A 17,940-nucleotide genomic window follows, 5' to 3' on the forward strand; every position below is an offset into this window, starting at 1 on the left:
ACAGAATACACATTCTTCTCAGTGCCACATGGCACTTACTCTAAAGTCAATCACATAATTGGAAGTAAAACGCTCCTTAGCAAAAATGCAAAAGAATGGAAATCAAAACAAACAGTCTCTCAGGCCACAGTGCAATTGAATTAGAACTCGAAATTAAGAAACTCACTCAAAACCACACAACTACATGCAAATTTAACAACCTGCTCCTGAATGACTCCTGGGTAAATAAGGAAATTAAGGCAGAAATTAAAAAGTTCTTTGAAACCAATGAGAAGAAAGACACAATGTACCAGAATGTCTAGGATGCAGATAAAGCATTGTTAAGAGGGAAATTTTTAACACTAAATGTCCACATCACGAAACTAGAAAGATCTCCAATCAACACCTTAACATCACAACTAAAAGAACTAGAGGAACAAGAGCAAATACATCTAAAAGCTAGCAGAAGACAAGAAATAACTAAGATTAGAGTGGAACTGAAGGCGATACAGATACTAGAAATCCTTCAAAAAATCAATGAATCCTGGAGGAGTTTTTTTGAAAAAATTAACGGGATAGACCAGTATCTAGACTAATAAAGAAGAAAAGAGAGAAGAATCAAATAGCCACAATTATCACCACTGGCCCCACACAAATACAAACCACCATAAGAAAATACTATAAACACCTCTATGCAAATAAACTTGAAAATCTAGAAGAAACAGATAAATTCCTGGACACATACATGCTCCCAAGACTAAACCGAAAGAGATCGCATCCTTGAATAGACCAATAACAACTTCCGAAGTTGGGGCAGTAATAAATAGTGTATGAACCAAAAACAGCCCAGGATCAGACAGATTCACAGCCAAATTCTACCAGAGGTACAAAGAAGAGCTGGTACCATTCCTTCTGAAACTATTCCAACACTTGAAAAGGAAGGACTTCTCCCTAACTCATTTTATGAGGTCAGCATCATCCTGATAACCAAAACCTGGCAGAAACACAATGAAAAGAGAAAACTTCAAGCCAATATCCCTGTTGAACATTGATATAAAAATTCTCAATACAATACTGGCAAACCAAATTCAGCAGCCCATCAAAAACGTATCCACCACAATCAAGTCTGCTTCATCTCTGTGATGCAAGGCTGGTTCAACATACACAAAACAATAAACATGATCCATCATGTAAACAGAACCAATGAGAGAAACCACATGATTATCTCAATAGATGCAGAAAAGACCTTTGATAAATTCAACGTCCCTTCATGTTAAAAATTCTCAATAAGCTAGATATTGATGGAACATATTTCAAAATAGTAAGAGCTATTTATGACAAATTCACAGCAAATACCATACTGAATGGGCAAAAGCTGGAAGCATTCTCTTTGAAAACCAGCACAAGACAAGGATCCCTCCTCTTACTACTGCTATTCAACATAGTATTGGAAGTTCTGGCCAGGGGAATGGGGCAAGAGAAAGAAATAAAAGTATTCAAATAAGAAGGGAGGAAGTCAAATTGTCTCTGTTTGCAGATGACATGATCTGATATCTAGAAAACACCATCGTCTGAGCCCAAAAGCTCCTCAAGTTGATAAGTAACTTCAGCAAAGTCTCAGCATACAAAATCAATGTGCCAAAATTAGAAGGATTCCTGTACACCAACAATAGACAAGCAGAGAGCCAAATCATGAATAAACTTCCATTCACAATGGCAACAAAGAGAATGAAATACCTAGGAATACAACTAATAAGGGATGTGAAGGACCTCTTCAAGGAGAACTACAAACCACTGCTCAGGAAAATAAGAGAGGACAAAAACAAATGGAAAAACATTCCCTCCTCATGGATGGGAAGAATCAATATCGTGAAAATGGCCATACTGCCCAAAGTAATGTATAGATTCAATGCTATTCTCATCAAACTACCATTGACATTCTTCACAGAATTAGGGCCTGTCATGGGGTGGGGGGGTGGGGGAGGGATAGCATTAGGAGAAATACCTAATGTAAAAGACAAGTTAATGGGTGCAGCAAACCAACACGGCACATGTACACATATGTTACAAACCTGCACATTGTGCCCATGTACCATAGAATTTAAAGTATAATAAAAAAAGAAGAAAAAGAAAAAACTACTTTAAAATTCATACTGAACATAAAAGGAGCCCATACAGCCAAGACAACCCTAAGCAAAAAGAGCAAAGCTGGAGGCATCATGCTAACTGATTTCAAACTATGCTACAAGGCTGCAGTAACCAAAATAGCATGGTACTGGTACAAGCACACACACATAAACCAAGGGAAGAGAATAGAGATCTCAGAAATAAGACCATACATCTACAACCACCTGATCTTCAACAAATCTGACAAAAAATAGCAATGGGGAAAGGGTTTCCTACTTAACAGATGGTTCTGGGAAAATTGGCTAGCCATATGCAGAAAACTGAAACTGAACCTCTTCCTTACACCTTATACAAAAATTAACTCAAGATGGATTAAAGACTTAATTGTAAAACCCAAAACCATATAAACCCCAGAAGAAAATCTAGGCAATACCATTCAGGACATAGACATGGGCAAAGATTTCATGATGAAATTGCCAAAAGCAATTGCAACAAAAGCCAAAATTGACAAATGGGATCTAATTAAACTAAAGAGCTTCTGCACAGCAAAAGAAACCATCATCAGAGTGAACAGGCAACCTACAGAATGGGAGAAAATTTTTGCAATCTACCCACCTGATGAAGGTCTAATATCCAGAATTTACAAGAAACTTAAACAAATTTACAAGAATAAAACAACCCCATAAAAAAGTGGGCAAGGGACATGAACAGACACTTCTCAAAAGAAGACATTCATGTGGCCAACAAACATGTGAAAAAAAGATCAACATCACTGATCATTAGAAAAATGCTAATCAAAACCACATTGAGATACAATCTCAATGTCAGAATAGAGATTATTCAACAGTCAAGAAACAACAAATGTTGTTGTGACTGTGGAGAAATAGGAACGCTTTTACTCTGTTGTTGGGAACGTAAATTAGTTCAACCATTGTGGAAGGCAGTGTGGTGATTCCTCACAGATCTACAACTGGAAATACCATTTGACCCAGCAATCCCATTACTGGGTATTTTCCTGGAAGGAATATAAATCATTCTATTATAAAGACACATGCACATGTATGTTTACTGCAGCACTATTCACAATAGCAAAGACATGGAATCAACCAAAAAGCCCATCAATGATAGACCTTATAAAGAAAATGTGGCATATACCTACCATGGAATACTATGCAGCCATAACAAAGAACAAGATCATGTCCTTCGCAGGGACATGGATGAAGCTGGAAGCCATCACCCTTAGCAAACTTACCCAGGAACAGAAAACCAAACACCACATGTTCTCACTCATAAGTGGGAGTTTAACAACGAGAACACATGGACACAGGGAGAGGAACAACACACACTGGGGCATGTCGGTGAGTGGGGAGGGTAGGGAGAACATCAGGACAAATAGCTAATGCATGCAAGGCTTAATACCTAGGTGATGGTTTGACAGTGTAGCAAACCACCATGGCATATGTTTACCTATGTAACAAACCTGCACGTTCTACACATGTATCCCACAACTTAAAGTAAAATAAAATAACCAAAAAGTTGGACCCTGACAGTAAAGCTGAAACACTATAAAATATTTACCTGTAAAAATAAATAAAATAAAATAAAAATAAAGGTCATTGTAGGTGGATAGAGTTTCGTTTCAAATGAAGGGTTTTTGTTCTGTGTTCCCTCTTATGCGGTGTTCTGGTCTCAATCCTGTTAGAGGATGTATTCTACCTTCACTTTACTAGACTTTTCAGCACAACCAAAGCATTTTTTAGATTAGTGTCTAATTATTATGCTAGTTTTATGTTATTAGAGATGTTTGGGGTAGGAGAAGCCTAAATTTGATAAGCAGTACTTTAGGGAGATTCAAAAATTTAAATTCATAGACTTATTGGTGTTGCATTCAGTGTTTCAGTGTATTCAGTGTTGTATTCAGATTCAATATTATTATTATTATTGCTATTATCTTATAATAAATATATATATTACAGGAAATATTTGTCTGTGTGGTTTTTTGTGAAGATAAATTAGAAATTCATTATGGGTTTCAGGCCAAGTGCTTTTAGGTTAATTTTGTCAACATGAAGACTTTTTTATAAATAAAACCGTATTTCTTGAAATCAACTTATTTTCAGGATAGACATTCTAAATTATTCAATTATATTTATTGGTGTAACTGGATCTAGAAAAAATAAATTAAATGCATAACTAGTTTCTGTATATATCAACTACAGGAAATAATTGTGTGGTTTTTTTGTGAAGAGAAATATCTTTGAATTGTATTACTAGGTATAATTCTCAAGAAATAGCCCTCTGCTCAGTTTTGAAACTAGTCTCCAATAAGAATAAGTATTGTAAGTAAATGTATTTGGAATCATTTTCTCTGAATAGATGGTTCTACACCCTGCTTGCTAAACATTTATTTCTTATGAATTAAGTTGAATACCTGAGTATCCTAGCCTAAGGTCCCAAATTTTTCCATTTGCCAAAATTGGAAAGGTTAAATTTATAACCTTTCTAATGACACTTGGAGCTGAACAATGATTCTTGATAGAGGTTATTATGCCAATATAGAAATTCTTCCTACATTTACAGAAGAAAACTATATACTGAAACAAGAATGCTACACTTTGCTTACCTCAACACCTTTTTTTCTTTCACTTTAATGTTGACAATTAGAATTTACCATTAAGGATATTGCTACCGAATGATCTCTGTAGTTCAAGTCAAATTTATGAGGTATAGTATGGGAAAAATTGTAGCTTACTCATCTTTGGAATTTAATAAAGTCTTCACGTTCAGTTTAAATTTTTTTGATTTATTGTTTTTGCAATAAAGAGAATATCTCTTTTAATGCTTTTAAACAGTTACATTCAGACATATTGTCCTGTTCGATAATTTATTAATGTTTGCTTCCTTATGATCTTACTAATAAGCAATATGACCAAACTTAAAGTAGATTCAAAGTGTCTCAGTTTGTATTCTGTATTACCCATGCTTCAATTTTTAAAAAATAAACTGAAGGAATAAAATCTCAATTTTGGGAAAAGAGAAACTATATTATACACACAAAAATTAAATATATAGAAATTGTCAAACTTCCCTGCAGATATAATACAATCCAAAAACAACAATCCACTTGACTAAAGTAATTAGTAGCAATCAAACTGACTTATAATTGAGTGGAAAATAAAACCAGGTGAAAAGAGAGTGCTATGTGGTGCTTCCAGATGGGTTAATTGCACTAAAGTCTTAATGAAGTATCTTAATTTCTAATAGAAATTGGAACTGGATACTAACATTTTTTCCCTGCCTTTGATGTCAAATCAAAGCAAAGTTTTTCTGAACACTTTGGTATGATATTACTAAATATGCTGCTGATAGTTCTTTCTACATTGTTTATTTTTCATCGTTGTCTTAGGATAGACTATCTTCATTGCCTAGTCCAAAAAATTCCGACTTTGATACAAGCCAAAATTTCTTCTTGCATGTAGTACACATTCCGAATACTTACAGTACTCTTCTTAAACCTTGGGTTTTTGTCCAATTTTTCCTATTTTCTAGGTTGCTTTGATTGAATTCAGGAGATCCTACTTTGTACTTGAATAGTTTTCAAGAACATTTTTTTCTGAGTCTCTCTCTTGCTGGCCTTTCTTTCTCTCACTACCACCGCCCACCACCTCATCTCATATCACATTTTTTCTCAATAATTCTTGAGAGTGGGGCCTTAGATGAGCAAGCCCTTCACTTTTTAAATGACATTAAAGTTTTATAAAGATCTTAACCACATGGATGAAAGTAGGAAGAAAATAAAATAGCTGCAATTATCAAACATTACAGGTGAAAGCAAGTATTTCCTTTCATTTCATAATTTTAAGTAACTGCTTTGTTTTCAGAAATCTAGTCACTATATTGAAATGTGGAACATGTAAAAGCTAAGAAATTAAAGCTTTATTATAGGTTTCAGGCCAACTGCTATTGGGTTAATTTTGTCAACATGAAGACCTTTTTAAAAATGAAATCATATTTCTTGAAATAAACTTATTTTCAGGACAGACATTCTAAATTATTCAATTGTATTTATTGGTGTAAATTGATTTAGAAAAAATGAATTAAATACATGAACTAATAATAGTTTCTATAAGATCACTGTGGTAAATTTTGCTTCTATATTTCACAGTTAAAATTTGCTATCTGGCTACTACAGACAGCAGCCAGTGAATCTCGCTCAGCTTTATCAGACTATTGGTTGGCAATTCCTCATGTAGGGGATTGTATTTAAAATTTTCTTTGCCTTATGAACTGACAAGTTGATTGGCCTTCAGGCCTGGGATCTTGGGTCAGGCCATTGGTAAAGTTCAGTGGCTAAGAAAGAGGTCACTGATTACTATTTATAATTTGTTTTCTGATAATTTTAGCATGCACATGAACTCAGAGGCCATGGGTTGCAGTTTATAAATTGAAACAAATGAATAAAAATATGTACAACTAATTCTGGCCATTTTCAAAGCACTAAGATATTTGTTATATTCATTTCAATTGGTATGACATTATGCTTAACTTTAAGGCAGAGGTGGACAATAACAAAATATCATCTTGTCTGTTTCCTTCTGAATTTTCAGATGAGTATTTATAAAAATAACGCTGATGAAAAATTACAAAAGTCATAACAAAATATTAAAGGGGGACTATATTCATTTAAACCCAATTAATAATTCTTTATTGCTATTTACTTTATTTCTTAATATTCAAGACTTTAAAAAATTACTTTATCTGTTTTATATTTACCATATAATGTTTCATATAAAAAATATCTTCTAGGCTTCTTGTCATTGGTAAATCTTCATCTCTTGCTATTTATTATTTATTGGTAAATTCTACTAATAATTTTTTGGGGTCAATGGTTTTATTCTGCTTGACAAACAAAAATTTGATATAAAATTTCTTATAGTTTTGTAGCAAATTTTGTTCTTATACTTAGTTAAGAAAATTCTTAATACCTTAAAAGAAGATATAACCATACTTTAAGTATTTTACTAAAAACAAAAAAACAAAACAGTAAATTAAATTTTTGTCTGCACACTAAGCATTAGTTAAATCAAAGTTTTTATAAATGTTATATAATAAATTAATTCTGAAAATGCTTTCTTTCCATTTGTATTTTCTTTTTGCTTGATTTTGATGGGACTCTATATCAATGAGGAATATAAGGTCATTTCAAAAGAACATGATTATATAACCTAAATCTAATCAAATTGGGAACAACAAAAAGAGACTGGAGATCAGAAATTTAGCTATTTTTAACATGATCCTTATATGCAGAGGGCATAGGAAAAAGAGATTCTATGTTATAAAAATGCTCAGTCATTACTCAAAAATTACTTGACATGAAAATAATATACATGAGAATTTTAATAAAAAAGAGATGAATAGAAACTAACCTAGAGATTACCCAGATGTAAAATTTAACAATGAATTTGAAGCAATTATTATGAGTCTGTTCTGTTTCAACACGGATGAACCTAGATCACATTCTGTTAAGTGAAATAATCTGCACACAGAAAAACAAATACTGCATGCTCTCACATATATGTAGATGTAAGTTCTGTAAAAGTTAAACTCGAGCCAGGCACAGTGGCTGACACTTATAATGCCAGCACTTTGGGAAGCTGAAGTGAGTAGATTGCTTGATTCCAGGAGTTCAAGACCAGCCTGGGCAACATGGCAAAACCTCATATCTACAGAAAAATAATAATAAAAAAAAAAATAGTGGTGCATGGTGGTGCACATCTGTAGTCCCAGCCACTCAGGAGGCGTGGAAAGATCAATCAATCCCAGGAGATAAGGTTGCAGTAAGCCATGATCACACCACTACACTCCAGCAAGGGTGACAAAGTGAGACACTGTTAAAAAATTAATAATAAAAATTAAAACTTACACTTATAGAAGCAGAGAATAGTATGGTAGTTGCCTGGGACTGGAGTGTGAGGGAAATGGGAAGATGTTAGTTTAAGGATACAAACTTTCAGTTACAAGATGAAAAAGTTCTGGGGATCTAATTTTCACCATGGGTAGTGATAGATGTGTTAGCTAATTTCATGTGCTAATCATTATATAATGTATACATATATGAAATCATCACATGTACACCTTAAATATATACAGTTCTTATTATAAAACCAATTATTTTTAAAGAACATTAGAAAATATGTAAACATAAAATGCAAAGATGACAATATTGCCATAAGATAAAAAAGTAGTTTTTAAAAAGGCAATATTATATTGAGATATATTCCAAATAAGGAAATTAATCAACATACACTAGAATAAACATGTAAGTCAAAGAAAAATTATAAAGAAAATTTAAAAATATTTTGAAGTGAATCATAATAAAATACATCATATCAAAATTTTAGGGATGCATAAAGAACATTTATGCTATAACAAAAATAAGAACAGAACACTCTGAAAGAAAAATATTTAAGAAAATTAACAAACACAAAAATCTGTTTTTTGAAAATATACAATTTGTAAAAATCTTAGTAAGAGTTATCAAACAAAAATAAACCAAGGATTTGAGAGAACTCACTTTTTCCCCATTTTTCCACTTTGTGGGCAGCCTTGGATATAGACTTGTGTGACAAGATGTCATTGAAGGAATGCCTTGACAGGACATTTATTTTTCTGGTGAGAGAGAATAGGAAAAGAAGAACTTGTGGTTAAAATGCTGAAGGAAGTCTTTATTAACTTTGTATGCTTTTTTATCTTGTTGCTTAGTCCTGAGGGTGATCCCAAGAGAGTGAAACTCAGTCATAGTGAGAAACAAAGTTTCTGAGACTAAAACCTATTTTTCTAGCCAGAGAACCAAGAACTGGAAAGTGTAACATAGAGAAAATCTACATTAAGTGATCTGGAGAAAACGATGCACTAAATGTGCATATTAACTCATAAAACTCTTGGGCTAATCCCCAAATGGAACTTGCGCAAGATAAAACCAAAACAACACAGAACATGCTGAGAACTAACTATAAAGTCAACTGCAGCCCAAATCCAAGACTAACCACTAAAAGGAACATGGGCAATATAGAGCTCAGTCATTTAGAAAAAGCTGTGAAAATTGAACTTATATTAGAACCATTGCCCACAGAAGTTGACATACAAGACTGATCAAACCTAACCAAGCTTATTGTCTGCAAAAACAAACAAAAATTAACTTTGAAGTGAGTATTAACAGCAGCAATAACCCCACAATATACTTTTCAAAATTTCATAGATACATCCAAAATTACTTGACATACTAAGAACTAGAACAATGTGACAAATTCCAAATGGTAAAAATAATGTCGATTTCAAGATGGCTTAAAGGTGGAAATTATTAGTTAACAACTTTAAAGCACCTATTATAACAATGCTTCTTGAGGTAAAGGAAAACACTTGAAATGAACAGAAAAATTTAAGTACTCTTCTGACAAAACCTGTATTAAAAATATAAATTTTGGCACAAAAATATATTAATAATAAATGAATTTAAAACCCATTCACTTGATTGGATCAAGATGACAGAATAGTGTCCATGCACTTGAAGATAGATCAATAGAAATTATACAAGCTTAAAAATAAAAAGAAAAACTTGAAAAATAACAGTCTCTGAAACTTATAAAACATCAAAAAATAATAGCATTTGTCCCAGAAAGAGAGGCAAGAGATTAGTGTGGAAAGTATATTTGATGAAATGGTGACCAAAACCTTTTCAAATTTGGTGAAAGACATAAATTTATAAATTTAACAAGCTCAGCCATCTTAAACAGAATAAACTCAAGGAAAGCCATTCCTAGACACAGTGGATTGAAAACACTAAAACCCACAGATGAAGAAAAATTATTGGAAGCATCCAGCGAAAAATGGCATGTTAATGGTCCACATTGTTTTATATAACTGTGGATAAACCAGACAGGCCAGGAGACAGTAAAATGAAACATTTAAAGTACTGAAAGAGCAGTCTGTTCAGTATTTTGTTGATGAGTTAATGTCCTTTGAAGGGACATGGATGACACTGGAAACCGTCATTCTCAGCAAACTAACACAAGAACAGAAAACCAAATACCGCATGTTCTCACTCACAAGTGGGAGTTGAACAATGAGAACACGTGGACACAGGGTGGGGACACATCACACACTGGGCCTGTTGGGGGAAAGGGAGCTAGGGGAGCGATAGCATGGGGAGAAATACCTAATGTAGGTGACGGGTTGATGGGTGCAGCAAACCATCATGGTACGTGTATACCTATGTAAAAAAACTGCACATTCTGCACATGTACCCCAGAACTTAAAGTATAATTTTTTTAAAAAACCACCATGACACGAGTTTATCTATGTAATAAACCTGCAATTGTACCCCTAAACTTAAAGTAAAAGTTTTTAGAAAAGAGAACAACTGGAAAGGAGCATGAAAAAATTCTCTGAAGTAATAAAAAGGCTCTCTATATTAATAGGGATGGGGATTACATGGCTGTTTGCTTTTGACAAAATTGAGTTAAAGACTTCATTAATGCATTTCATACTTTGTAAATTTTATCCAAATAAAAGACAGAATAGTAAATAAATATCAAATTTCTTTTTTGTAGTAATATTTTAGTAATTTTGAAACTACTTTCTGTGTGTTATAGGCTTGAACAAATGAATAAAAATTTTGAAAATAATGAAATCCCAGTTTCTCGCATTTGGGAATTTGAAATATCAATATGAACTCGTAGTTTTTAAGACAGATAGACATAAACAAATAGATGAAGAAATGATATGACGTATGTCATACTCCGTTTCTCTGCCCATTAAGAAAGAGGGCCTAGGAGCAATGACAGAGGTAGAAAATGAGCACACCTAGTACACTGATCTTGGTTTCTAAATACCATTTTCCATTAAAGTTTGCCAGGGCTTCATGAAGAAAAAGCTGACTCCAAGCTTGAGATATGAAAGTTAATAAATGAGCCTGAAATATCTTCTACTGTGTTCAATAACAAAATACTCAAAGAATGATGGAGACACATCAAAAAGACATAAATTCCAGATTTAAGACAGTCTCACTGAACAAATGTAATATACACTGGGAATCAAAAATAAACAATGATATTTATGGAATACATTGCACAAAATATAAATCCATGAGCAATCCTAATGAAAATAAATAAACAAATAAATAGAAAACTCTGTAGAGTTTATCAGACATTCATAGCTGTTTTTAGGAGGATGTATCTGTTTCATTATACTGGTGAAAAGAGAATTTCTTACAATCAAATTGGATTGCTAAATATATACCACTGTGGCTTATACCTCATATGAACATAATAAACATCTGTAAAATTTGGGAATAAAATATAGTAAGAAAAGCAAGTGATATTATATTCACTCAATGGTTTTCTTTTCAATAAAAATACCAATATAATGTTTTCAATGAATATTGAGACAATTTACCCAAACTACATGTTTTTATCATGTTTCAACAGATTACTTACTCAATCATAGAAAAAACTACTCCTCCAAACAGCAGTCTCTTCTCGATGCTTTCCATGATAGAGTTCCCAAATATTTCACAAGGGAATCCCACACAGAGAAGAAGAGACACACACACTGCCAGAAATGGGACACCAGGGAGCTTACTAGGATATTAATACACGTGAGTTACAGTAAATTAACCTAAATGAAGAGCTGCCACATACGGCATTGTGCCTACTGATTGCATATGAACAATTCTGGATGAACTGCCAGCTATCACCTATTCACTAGGCATCAGTAATGTTTGCTTCTAGTTGCAACAGTGACAAAGAACAAAATTTGAGACTAGTTTTAGTAATTTTGCTCCTGTTATATTCTCAAACACAGAATATGCATTATTTGCTATTGATTATTTTTATTTTTAAAGGTCATGGCCCCCAAATTCTGTTATAGTTTCAAATTTTGCTAACCTAAATGCTTAAAAAAATACTTGTCATGTCTTTTCTTGTTTTAATTTGCAGTGATTCTCTTCTAACCCTTTTTTCCCTGGCTTTCACATTTCTCAACAAAAATGATACTTTTTCTCTTAATTAAAACATATTGAATTTAATATGGACTTTCAGAAAAATAAATGACACAAGAAAGCCACTAAGGCAAGTTCATAAACCTAGTTATCCAATACCAGCTAAAGCATTGCTATACTAAATCTAAGCCTCAGTTGATCTTTTTCTGTCTGGTAACTGACCTTTTACATTTCAGTGGAATGAAGTGATTCGTTTCATCCACTAACTTTCAAGTCAACATCACAGCCTCAGCTTTTTATGCCAAACACCTCCTTCCATTCATGTTCTGTTATAGTAGATACTATGTTCCAGGGAAAAAAGTAAATAGCTCAATTTATGTGCCATATGAAACCTTACAAATTCTCAATGTCACATCTCCTGTTATCTTTTATTGAGATATCCTCATAGAGCACAAGCATGGAATAGTAAGAAGATCCTTGGATTTTACATACATTCATATTCACTCTTTGTGTTGTAAAGTTCTATAGGTTTTGACAAATGCTTAATGCCATGTATATTAGAACCAACAGGAGGTATATATGTGGATATATACATATATATATGCATATGTGTATGTATGCATATGGATACACACAAATATATTAACACACATATACACATATCAATACATGTGCATATATATAGAGAGAGAGAGAGAGACAGAGAGACTTTTTATGGGAATTTGCTCACATGATTATAGAGGCCAAGAAGTCCCATCTGCTATCTGTAAGCTGGAGAATGAGGTAAACCAGTAGTGTAATTCAATCTCTATCTGACAACCTAAGAACCAGGGGAGCTGATGGTAAAACTCCCAGTCTAAGTCTGAGACCTGAGAAAATATAGGTGGGGTGCAGAATTGGTCTGGAGGGAGGGTAGGGAAAATACTAAAGTTCAAAAGCCTGAGGATCAAGACCTTCAATGTCTAAGGACAGGAGAAGATGAATATCCCAGCCCAAGAAAAGAGAGAGAATTCAGGGTTACATTTGGGCCCTCAATGGATTTAATGATGCTCTCCTACATTGGTAAGTCATCTTTATTCAGTCAGCTGATTCAAATACTAATTTCTTCTGAAAACACCCTCACAGACGTACACTGGAAATGTGGAAGTGACTTTGAAATTGGGTAATGGACAGAGGTTGGAACAGATTAGAGTGCTCAGAGGAGGACAGAAAGATGAGGGACAATTTGGAACTTTCTAGACTTGTTAAATTATTGTGACCAAAATGCTGATAGTGATATGGACAATAAAGTCCAGGCTGAGGGGGGGGGGTCTCGGAGATGAGGAAGTTATTAAAAACAGGACCAAAAGTCACTTTTGTTATGCTTTACCAAAATGGTTGGAGGAATTGTGCCCCTGTTCTAGAGATCTGTGGAACTTGGAACTTGTGATAATTTAGTGATAATTTAGGTTATCTGGCAGAAGAAATTTCTAAGCAGCAAAACATTCAAGATGTTGCTTGACTACTTCTAGCAATCTATGCTTATATTCATGAGCAAAGAGATAATCTTAAATTGGAACTTATATTTAATAGGGAAGCAGCACATAAAGGTTTGGAAATGTTCCAGGCTCACCACGTGGTAGAAAAAAAAAATTTCCTGGGGAGGAATTCAATCTGGCTGCAGAAATTTGCATAAGTAAAAAGAGCCGAATGTTAATAGCCAAGAAAATAGGCAAAGTGCTTTGAAGTCATTTCAGACCTTTGCAGCGGCCCCTCCATTACGGCTCTGAGGGCTAGAAGTGAAGAATGGTTTCATGGGCAGGCCCAGGACCATGATAACAGCAAAACCTTGGAATGCTGCTCCTTGTACCTCAGCTGCTCCAGCTCCAGTTGTGGCTAAAAGGGCCCCAGACACACCTCAGGCTGCTCCTCAGATGGTACAAGTCATAAGCCTTGGTGGCTTCGCTGTGGTGTTAAGCATCCAGGTGTACAGAGAGCAAGATTTGAGGCTTGGGAGCCTCTGACTAGATTTCAGAGGATGTATTGAAATCCCTGGATGTCCAGGAAGAATTCTGCTCCATTGGGGGAGCCCTCATGAAGAACTTCTACTAGGGCAGTACAAAGAGGAAATGTGGGATTGGAGCCCCCACACAGTCCCTCCTGGGACTGCCTAGTCGAACTGTGAGAAGACAGCCATGGTCCTTTAGATTCCAGAATGGTAGATCCATTGACAGGTTTCAATGTGCTCCTGGAAAAGCCACAGGCATTCAATGGCAGGCCATGAAAGGAGCTGAGGGGGGACGTACCTTGCAGAGCCACAGGGGTTTACATGTTCCAGGTCTCAGGAACCCACCTCTTGCATCAGCATGGCCTGGATGTGAGACAAGGAGTCAAAGGAGATTATTTTGGCTTTAATATTTAATGACTGTCCTGCTGGGTTTTAAACTTTCATGGGGCCTGTAGCCCCATTGTTTTGTCTGATTTCTCCTTTTTTGAATGGGACTATTTACCAAAGTCTGTACTCCCATTTTATCTTGGAAGTAACTAACTTGTTTTATTTTACAGGCTCTTAAGTGGAAGGGACTTGCCTTGTCTCAAATGAGACTTTGGACTGTGGATTTTTGAACTAATGCTGAAGTGAGTTAAGACTTGTGGGACTCTTGAGAAGAGATTATCGTATTTTGCAACGTGAGAAGGACACAAAATTTGGAAGGGCCAGGGGCAGAATGATATGGTTTGGATTTGTGCTTCTGTACAAATCTCATGTTAAGTTGTAATTCCCAGTGTTGGAGGAGGGCCCTGGTAGGAGATGACTAATCATGATGGCAGATATCCTCGCTGTTCTTGTGAGAGTGAGTGGGTTCTCATGAGATCTGGTTGGATAAAAGTGTGTACCACCTCCCCATTCACTCTTTCTCTTGCTCCAGCTATGTAGGACATGCTTGCTTCCCCTTCACCTTTTGCCATCATTGTAAGTTTCTTTAGGCTTCCTCAGCCATGCTTCCTGTACATCCCATGGAACTGTGAGTCAATTAAACCTCTTTTTTTAATAAATTACCCAGTCTCAGGTAATTCTTTGTAGGAGGGTGAGAATGGACTAACACAAACACAATTTGCATGTTGTAGTGTAGAAATAACTTTTGAACTTGATTGCATAGAAATAAACCTTCAACTCTATTAGTTTTAAAACATACTGATGAATTGTCTTCCAAAATGGCTGTCTCATTTTGAATCTCACCAAAAATAAATGTAAGTTCCTTTGCTCTGCAATTCTCATCAGCATATTAAACTGTTAGGGTTTTTAAAAATTTTATTTTAGCTTTTCTACTAAGTGTGCACTGATACCTTGTTGTTTTTAACTTCCAATTTCAAATGACAAATGATGTGAGAAGATTTTCATATTATTGGACATATATATGTCTTCTTTGGTGAGCTGTCTGTACAAATAGTTCGATTATCTAATTGTATCATTTGTTTTCAGAAAATGTAAGTCCTCTAACTTCATTCTTGTTTTTCAGTATTATTTCTTCTCTTCTAGTTTGTTTTTACCTTTCTATGTAAATTTTAGAATTAGTTTGTTCATATACATAAAATAGCTTGCTGGTACTTTCATTAGAATTGTGATAAATCTGTAGATCAAGTTGGAAAGAATTAACATCTTAACATTATGGCATCTTCCAATCAATAAATATGGAATATCTTTTATTTAATTGTCCCCTCTTTAAATTTTTCTCTAGACTTATAATTTTCTGTATTGAATTTCTATAAATATTTAGTTAGACTTACACATATGTATTTATGTTTATGCTATCATAACTAGTATTATGGTTATTACAAAATCAAATCTTTCAGTATGGATGTAAAACAATTGACTTTTGTTTACTAACCTCATATAATGTGACCTTGCTATAATTGCTTATTAGTTTCAAAAGTTTGTTTGTTTTTTAGATTTGTGGAGAATTTCTATTAGACAATCATGTCATCTTTGAACAAAGACAGTTTTATTTCCCTTTACAATCAATAAACGTTTTATTTTCTTTTCTTGTCTTATTGCAATTGTTAAGGTTTCCAGTACAATATTGAAAAACAGTGGTGGGAATGGACATCCTTGCCTTGTTTCTGGTCTTTGAGGAAAAGTGTCCAGTTTCTCACCATTAGTTATGATTAAAGCTGTAGAAAAGCTGTGGTTTGGGGGTGAAAATTTATATATCCAGTTTTATCAAGTTTCAATTCCTAATCTGTTCAGAGTTCTAATCATGAATATGTTAGATTTTGTCAAATGTTTTCTCCATCAATTGATATCATCATATAATTTTTCTTGTTTGGTGTTTTGATGTGGAAGAATATATTAATTGATTTTTAAATGTTGAAACTGCTTTACACAACTGGAATAAATCTTACTCAATTGTGCCATATAATTCCTCTCTTTACATTGTCAGATTTAATTTGATAATTTTTTATTGAGAATTTTTTGTCTTCGTCTATAAGATTAGTTTTCTATTCTTGAAATGTCTTTATTTGGTTTTAGTAAAAATAGAGTAATGCTGGACTTATAGAATTAGTTTCAAAGTATTCTCTCTGATTTTATTTGTTGGAAGAAATTATAAAGAATTCCTATCACCTCTTCCTTCAGTGTTTGATAGAATTCTCATGTGAAACTGCCTGGACATGGTGATTTCTTTTTTGGAAGATTATTAATTATCAATTCAATCTATTTAATGGTTACAGGCCTATTAGGAATATCTGTTTGTCCTTGGGCAGGTTTTGATAGTTTGCATCTTACAAATAATTGACCCATTTCAACTAAGTTATTAAGTTTTTGGAAATAGATATGTTCACAATATTTGCTATTCTTTAATATTCATGAAATCAGTATTTATAATTATTTATTCAACTTTGAAATCACTAGTTTATGTCTTATTTTGTTGTTGGTTAGCCTGGCTGAAGGATGTAATTTTATTGATTTTTTGCAAAGAACCAGCTTTTGTTTACATAAAATTTTGTTATTAATTTCCTGTTTTCAGTTTTATTGATTTCTGTTAAAAGTTTTGCTAAAGTTTTGCTTATTTTCTTTTTTTTTATACTTTAAATTCTGAGGTACATGTGCAGAATGTGCAGGTTTGATATATAGGCATACATGTGCCATGGTGGTTTGCTGCACCCATCAACCCAACATCTAAATTAGGTATTTCTCCCAATGCTATCCCTCCCCTAGCCCCCCACCCCACACAGACCCTAGTGTGTGATGTCCCCCTCCTCGTGTCCATGTGTTCTCATTGTTCAACTCCCACTTATGAGTGAGAACAAGCAGTGTGTGGTTTTCTGTCCTTGTGTTAGTTTGCTGAGAATGACGGTTTCCAGTGTCATCCATGTCCCTGCAAAGGACACGAACTCATCCTTTTATATGGCTTCATAGTATTCCATGGTATATATGTGCCACATTTTCTTTATCCAGGCAATCCTTGATGGGCATTTGGGTTGGTTCCACGTCTTTGCTATTGTGAACAGTGCCACAATAAACATACGTGTGCATGTGTCTTTATAGTAGAATGAATTATAATCCTTTGGGTATATACCCAGTAATGGGATTGCTGGTCAAATGGTATTTCTAGATCTAGACCCTTGAGGAATCACCTCACTGTCTTCCACAATGGTTGAACTAATTTACACTCCCTCCAACAGTGTAAAAGTGTTCCTATTTCCCCACATCCTCTGCAGCATCTGCTGTTTCCTGACATTTTAATGATCGCCATTCTAACTGGCATGAGACGGTATCTCATTGTGGTTTTGATTTGCATTTCTCTTAAGACCAGTGATGACGAGCATTTTTTCATATATTTCTTGGCTGCATAAATGTC

Source organism: Pan troglodytes, chromosome 13, assembly GCF_028858775.2.
Source record: "Pan troglodytes isolate AG18354 chromosome 13, NHGRI_mPanTro3-v2.0_pri, whole genome shotgun sequence".
Taxonomy (NCBI): Eukaryota; Metazoa; Chordata; class Mammalia; order Primates; family Hominidae; genus Pan; species Pan troglodytes.